At 62.6% G+C, this 6688-nt stretch overlaps 1 long non-coding RNA gene across 2 annotated transcripts; it reads right to left on the bottom strand.

Annotated features, from left to right (window-relative positions):
- Positions 1 to 172: 172 nt before the first annotated feature.
- LOC145716323 (uncharacterized) lies at positions 173 to 6221 on the bottom strand. 2 transcript variants are annotated; one of them, XR_014138963.1, is made up of 4 exons: positions 6148 to 6221; positions 4713 to 4822; positions 3818 to 3897; positions 173 to 559 (listed from the first exon to the last, which is right to left on the bottom strand). It is a non-coding gene; the product is annotated as an uncharacterized LOC145716323 (long non-coding RNA). The 2 variants fall into 2 exon arrangements; XR_014138949.1 differs by lacking the exons at positions 4713 to 4822; positions 6148 to 6221 and having other exon boundaries at positions 3818 to 4361.
- Between the last annotated feature and the right edge of the window lie 467 nt (positions 6222 to 6688).

Here is a 6688-nt window from a genome sequence, read left to right as displayed (position 1 = left end):
GGACGGCCTGGTGGTGCACCCCCCTCCCCCAGGAAAGCCCACCCGCATTCCCCTCCCGCAGCGAGCTCGGCGGGGTGGCCCGGGCGGAGCGCAGGGCATGAGCCTGCAGACCCAGCCCAGGTCACTGCCGGGCCAGCGCTGCGTGTAAGACGGGGAAAGACACAGGTGAAGGTAATGCAATGGCATGTTTTATTCATCCCAACAGAGGCAAAATACTACCCTCTCGCCTTGTAACCAATGTGAGAAATTAGCAGTGTGGTCTTTCACGTTCTTTGTGTCTTCTTCCACGGAGCCTTTGGAATCCAGCGTGTCTTTTGCCCTCGCAGCGCACCTCAGCCCAGCGTGGCCACGTCTCCGGGGCCGGGGGCCGCGTTGGGCAGCAGAGGCCCAAGCCCGCTCCGCTGTCAGCCCGCTGGGTCTCAACCTGGGAACACAGGGCCATGTCCGAGATGTCTGTGGTCACACTGGGGGTGCTCCTGGCATCTGTTGGGTGGGGGCCAGAGAGGCTGCTCAGCCCCCCACAGCGCCCTGGACGCCCGCAGAGAAGGATCCCGAATGGCTGCAGTGGGGCGGTGGTGGGGAGACCCCGCGTTAATTATTTGGAAAAGAAATTGAGTCCAGCCCCTGCTCGTGCTGGACCCCAGAGTAAAGCCCCCGCTGTACAAACCAGGCGACCCCGGTGTCTATGAGTCACCCCCTCTCTCCCTCCCACTCTGTGTGTTTATTTTTAAGTAAGCTCTAGGTGGGGCTCAAGCTCACGAGGTCAAGCGCCGCGCACTCCACCGCCAGCCAGATGTCCCTCAGCATGTGTATCTAAATGTGTGTGGCCTCCCAGGGGTCTCACCTGGGGCAACCCTGCCCCCAGGGCACACTGGGCCACGTCTGGGACGTCTGTGGTGGTCCACTGGGGAGCTCCTGGCTCCGAGGGAGTGGGCTGGGGATGCTGCTCCACCCCCACAGCACCCCCGTGGACGATGCCGAGGGCAGAGAGCCTGACTCAGCCCTAAACCCTACCCCAGTTTGATGGACCAAGAGGAGAGCATCTGTGTCCCAGCCTCCCTGCCCAAACCAGTGGACTTCCTGTGGCCATAGTCCGGGACACGGTGCGGCAGGAGGAATGTGGGCAGAGGGGGCCTGGAACCTTCTGGGAGGTGGGGAGTCCAGAGAAGGGTGCTCAGCCAGCCCTCTGGGCGGAGGTATGTGCCGGGCAGGAAGCCTCAGGTCAGAGGCGGAAGTCGGCCTCCCTCTGTGGGCCATGGACTCCGGGTTAACAGAGGTCAGAGGAAACTGCCACAGGGTTTCCCAGAAAGCGGGGTCCAAGGTGGAGTGGGGGTGAGGAAGGGGAAGGGGTGCCCTCAAAACGAAAGCAGCAGGGTTCCTCCAGGCCCCGCCCCTCCCGGGCTTGGAGCTGACCAGGTGTGTGAGCCTGGGGCAGCCCCCAGCCAGGTGGGTGGAGGACCTGCCTGGTCTGCCGTCCCCATGGCAACGTCGGGCTGGCTCCGGAGGAGGAGGAAGGAGGGCCGAGGGAGAGGCCTGGGCCCCACCGCAGCCTGAACAGCCTGAACCGAGGCCGAGGCTCAGTCTCGGGTTTCTTCCCCGGGCTTCCCAGGGGACAGAGGGAGGCCCGAAGAGCAGCCCTTGGAGAACCGGGGGCCTCGGGTGAGGGAGGGACTGCGGCCCACAGCCCTGCCGCCTCCCCTGGGACACCCACCCCGTGGCTGCAGGACCCACACCACTTTCCCCCTGGCTCAGCAGCCTCAAGGGAGGCCATGCCCCCTGGGAGCCCCCCCTTCCTTCCCCGCCCCACCAGCAGAGGGGGTCCTCCCAGGCCTACAGAGCAGATCCTCTCCGGAGCAGCCCTGAATCCCTTCTCTCTCTACCCCGGCCCCACCCCGTATTGTGAGCCGCACAGGTCTCTGACCCCCGGAGACGCTAGGCTACTTGCCCAAGGTGACATGGGGCCCACCCAGAGGGTCCCACCTTCCCCAGGACAAACGCCGGCCATCCTGCCGTCGCCAAAGCCACGCTTTCTCCTGACTCAGTCGCTGTCTTTTCAATCCACTGATGCCCCGCTATGGTGTCCGCAGCCTGGCCATAGAGCTGAACAGAACTCACAGCGCCCCTAAGGCTAAAGGCAAAGCGAGGCAGAACCCCATGGACTGGGTGTTCTTGCCGAGAACCGCCTGTGAAGGAGGGTCACCAAGGGCCCTCGGGCAGGGGGCATCCCCAGCAGGGGAACCCGCGGAGGCCAAGGCTTGGCAGTGGGGCCACAGAACATGGGCCCTGGAGAAGATCCACCGGCCTGGGGAGGGGGGATGGGGCTCAAAATACTTAACAGCCATCCAGTGGAGCAGTGACCACCCCCCTGGACATGGGAAGGGACCTGGGTTCAGAAGGGAGTCAGGGGACCCCGCTATGCCTGGCGTTGACCCTTTCTGGTGGTGCAGTGGGAAATAAAGGGGTCTGGTCGTTGGCCACCAGGTGGAACCGAAGCCTGTTAGCACTCAACCCCCCACTGGCCTTGGGCGCAGGACTGGGTGGTGGCCACGCTGGGAGCCAGGTCAGTTGGGTGTCTGGCTAAGAAACTAGTAGTTTGTGCCAGGGACAGCTGCCGACTGCGAGCCAGGCAGTAACCTCAGACAAACAGGTTTAGGAAGCTGAGTTAATAAGGAGCAGGACGCACAGATTGCCCCGCACGGGGGTCTAGCCCCGACTGTGGCTGTCCTCTTGGGGGCCACACCAGCGATGCGGGGGTGCACATCCAGGCATCAATGAGGGGCCTCAGGGAAGCAGACCTTGGAGTGCAAAGAACGTCACAGAGCTGGGTCCTAAAGGGCAGGGCGAGGCCGTGGCCTGGAGACCCCCACACGGCCTGCCCGGGGTCCAGCCCTTAGATCTGTCTCTTCCACAGAGACCCTGGCTGGGTGGAGGTAAAGCCTGGACCCAGAGAAGCTGTCCTGGGTGCCCCCTGCCCCCCAAAGAACCAAGCCCACCTGGCTCGGCTGTCCACTCCCTGCACATGTCCGGTTCTGCTTGCCTCTGAGCCTTTTCACACTCTGTTCCCTCTGCACCTGCCTAGCTCCTACTCACTGATGGGTGGGCAGCTGCTCAGAATTCATCTTCTCAGGGAGGCCACCCCTGCTTCCCTCACCCCTGTAACCCTCTGTGTGGCTGCAGTCACCCCCTCCGCTCACGTACAAGCTCATGCAGGGGTCACTCGCCAGCCCCCTGCCCTGACCCTCATCTCCTTTCTTCCAGTGACAGGATTTTTTCACAGGGACCCAGGTTTCTTTTTTTTTTTTTTTAAGATTTTTATTTATTTATTTGAGAGAGAGAATGAGAGAGAGCACATGAGAGGGGGGAGGGTCAGAGGGAGAAGCAGACTCCCTGCTCCGCAGGGAGCCTGATGTGGGACTCGATCCCGGGACTCCAGGATAATGACCCGAGCCGAAGGCAGCCACTTAACCGACTGAGCTACCCAGGCGCCCCGGGACCCAGGTTTGTAAACACAGTCACATCACCACCCCCATGTCTGTTGGGCCCTGGGACCCAGGGTGCAGGCGCAGGGGCTGCCCAGGGGTCATGGGGTGGGGAGGAGAGGGGAGGAAGGGGAGGGGCGCAGGGGAAGTGCAAATCTCTCACTCTCACCTCCCTCCCTGTGTGCACCTGCTGCTCCCTGTTCTGGAAGCTTCTCTGTCATCACCCCTCTCCAGCCCCAACTCCTGCTCAAACTTCAGGCTCAGGACAAACATCCCCCCTCCCCCCCCCACTCAGGGCAGCCTGCTCCCCACCCCCTCCCCAACAAGGGCCACCAGACCTTCCAGTGAACCTTCAGCATCGCTGCTTGTTGGATTTTCCCACCTCCCATCTTCTTGGCCTCGGACCTGGCAGTGGGCTCTTCAACACGACATGTAAGCACAAGCAGCAAAGGAAAACACAGGTGCGCTTGGACTGCTCAAATCGGGTGCATGAAAGGACCCCATCAAGAGACAACCCAGAGAGTGGGAGGCAGCTCTAGGGTCCAGAGTATAAAGAATACTTACAGCTCAGCAACCAAAAGACAAGCGCCCCAATTAAAAAGCGGGCAGAGGGTTGGAATGGGCATCTCCCCACTGGGCCCATGAGCAGACATTGGACTTGGTTCCCCATGGATGACACCTGGATTTGGGCTGGCTTTCTGGCTGATCCGCAGGGGGATGGGGTCCCAGCACCAGGACCTGGGAGGTGCGTTGGCAAGGCCGAGGCCGGGGGTCTTGGGGTTGGGGGTCAGGAGGGTTGCTTGAAAGAACCCCTAGGTTTGCTGTCTCCTGTCTTCACCCCACATTAAAGAGTAGGAAGTGGCTCCCTGTGTGACTCCTCCTTCCCCTCCCTGCCTCTCCCCTCCCTTCCCTGCCCACAGCAGCCCAGTGGTCCTCCCCTTTAAAGGGAAGGGACTGCGTTCCAGACCTGTGTTCCCAGCCCGCCTGGCCCCCTGCGCTGTGTCAGCCAGCATCTGAGGGCTGCCCTTGAGTGTGTGGGAGCCTCTGGGGGCTTCTGGGGGAGTCCCGGGTTCACCATTGGGCCAACCTAGGGGGTGGGGAAGGGGTTCCCGGAGCCCAGCAGAGACCTAGAGAGCCTGGGTGCCAGAGCCCCTCCGCGGGCTGCCCCTCCTCTCTCTGCACGTTATGGTGCTTGTTACCCCACAAAACACGGGGTCCCCAAACATCACTTACTGGGGTGGAGACACACTAGTCAACACGTTGTGTCACCGTAACACCTGCCCCCATTCACAGCAGTGTGATTCACCAGAGCCCAGGCTGGAAGCAGGCCAGATGCCCATCAGCTGAAGAGCAGATACACACAGTGTGTCCCCCATGCACGGGAGCGTCCCTCGGCCACGAGCACAGGCCCCCACACACACTGTCCCGGGGACGGACCCCGAGCCCACAACGCTCAGGGGGGACCCAGACACGGAAGGCCACGTGGGGTGTGAGTCCACGTGGGTGACACGTCCAGAACGGGCTCATCCGCGGACGGGAAGGGGGCGGGGGCGGGGGAGAAGGTGGGGAGTGACCGTTGATGGGGGCGGGGACGCTCAGGGAGGGACCCGGACACGGAAGGCCACGTGGTGTGTGAGTCCACGTGGGTGACATGTCCGGAACAGGCTCATCTGCGGACGGGAAGGGGGCTCGTGGGGGCCAGGGTCCGCAGGAGGGGAAGGGATGGGGCTTCTTTCTGGGGCGATGGAACTTTCCAGAATTAGAGAGTGGTAGTGTTTGCACAGCTCTGTGAACGTACTAACAACTAGTGAATTATACACTTGAAGTGGGTGAATTAATATCTCAATAAAGCTGTTATTAAAAAAACAAGCCACCCTGTCCCATTGGCACACGCATTGTCTATCTTGCCCGCGCCATGTTATTGACATATGCCTCAGGTGACTCCCCGGTCCTGTCTGGCGAGTCCTCTACCAGGCCCTGATCCTGTGCTGCGGAGACGGGCACGGGGCCCGGTTGCTGCCCTGGCGTGGCTCTCAGGCTCAGAAGGCAGTGGACCCCCATTCTGCACGAGGGCAGCAGGGCGCCCCAAGGAGGGGGGGGCGCATGGGGCTAAGCAACAAGGCCACGCCCATTTCACAGATGGAAACACCAAGTCCCAGAGCTGGGCAGGTGTGCCGGAAAGCCAGCAGAGCAGCTGGCCTTCCAGCCTGGTTCTGCCAGACAGATACTACGGCAGGTGGCCTCAGGGACACTGTCGTCTCCCCCCCAACCCCCCCGCAACACACACACATCCAGGCCCAGACTCGGACCACATGGAGCCTCCTTCCTAGTGGTTTCCGGGCCAAAGGGTCCCTTGCCGGGGGAAGTCAACTGACCCGACATCCTGTTCTGCCTTGCACCTTGCCCCACCCGCTCCCACTGGGGATGCAGTGGGACCGTCCTTGATGTTGGCTGGTGGCTCTCGGCCCCACTTTCAAGGGGGTGGGTTTGGGGAAAGGAGCCCAGAGGGAGGAGGTGCCCTGCCCCACCCACAGTCACTTAGCGAACTTGACCTTGACCCCTTGACCTTGACTCTGAAGGAGCCGAGAATCCCCAGGCCAGGAGGAAGGTCAGGAGGCAGCCCCCTCCCCCCGCCCGGGATGGGACTGCGGTGGCCGAGGCGGCTAACCCTGTGGCTGGCGGGGCCTCCTGTGTGCTCTCCATCCCTCGCTCTGCCTCTCTCTTTTCTTCTCCTGCCCGAAAGTGAAACCGGCGGCACCAAAGTGAAACCAAAGCTCCTGCTGCCGGCCCAGCCCAGGGAGGGCCGGGGGACAGGGGCGGCTGCCGGGCGGCCCACGTGGCAGGCGCAGGACGGAGGGAGGAGTCGCTCCTTCAACTGCGGTGATTTTAAAAAAAGAAAGAACTCGGACCAGAAATGCAGCAGTGTTCTCCCGTCCCCCCCCCACCCCCACCCCCGCGGTCTGGTCTCCTCTGCTCTCCGTCTCTGGCCGGGCTGGGGGCACAGGGCCAGGACTGGCCTGGTCCTTTTGGGGTCCCGCAGGCGAAGCCGACCCCCGGGGACCATCTCTGAGGCTTCCCTCGTTATCCAGCTTCAGGCCCATTGCCCAGATGGAAAGCTGAGGCCCTGAGTGGAGACCGGCTGCCTAGGGCGGCCGGGGCAGTGGGCAGCGGGATGGCTCAAGTCCTGGGTTGTCCTGAGCCATGGGGCA

The sequence above is a fragment of the Leptonychotes weddellii genome, chromosome 1 (assembly GCF_054177405.1).
Source record: "Leptonychotes weddellii isolate Sample4059 chromosome 1, ASM5417740v2, whole genome shotgun sequence".
NCBI lineage: Eukaryota > Metazoa > Chordata > Mammalia > Carnivora > Phocidae > Leptonychotes > Leptonychotes weddellii.
Note: the sequence above shows the minus strand (reverse complement) of the source record. Positions and strands in the feature narration are given on the sequence as shown.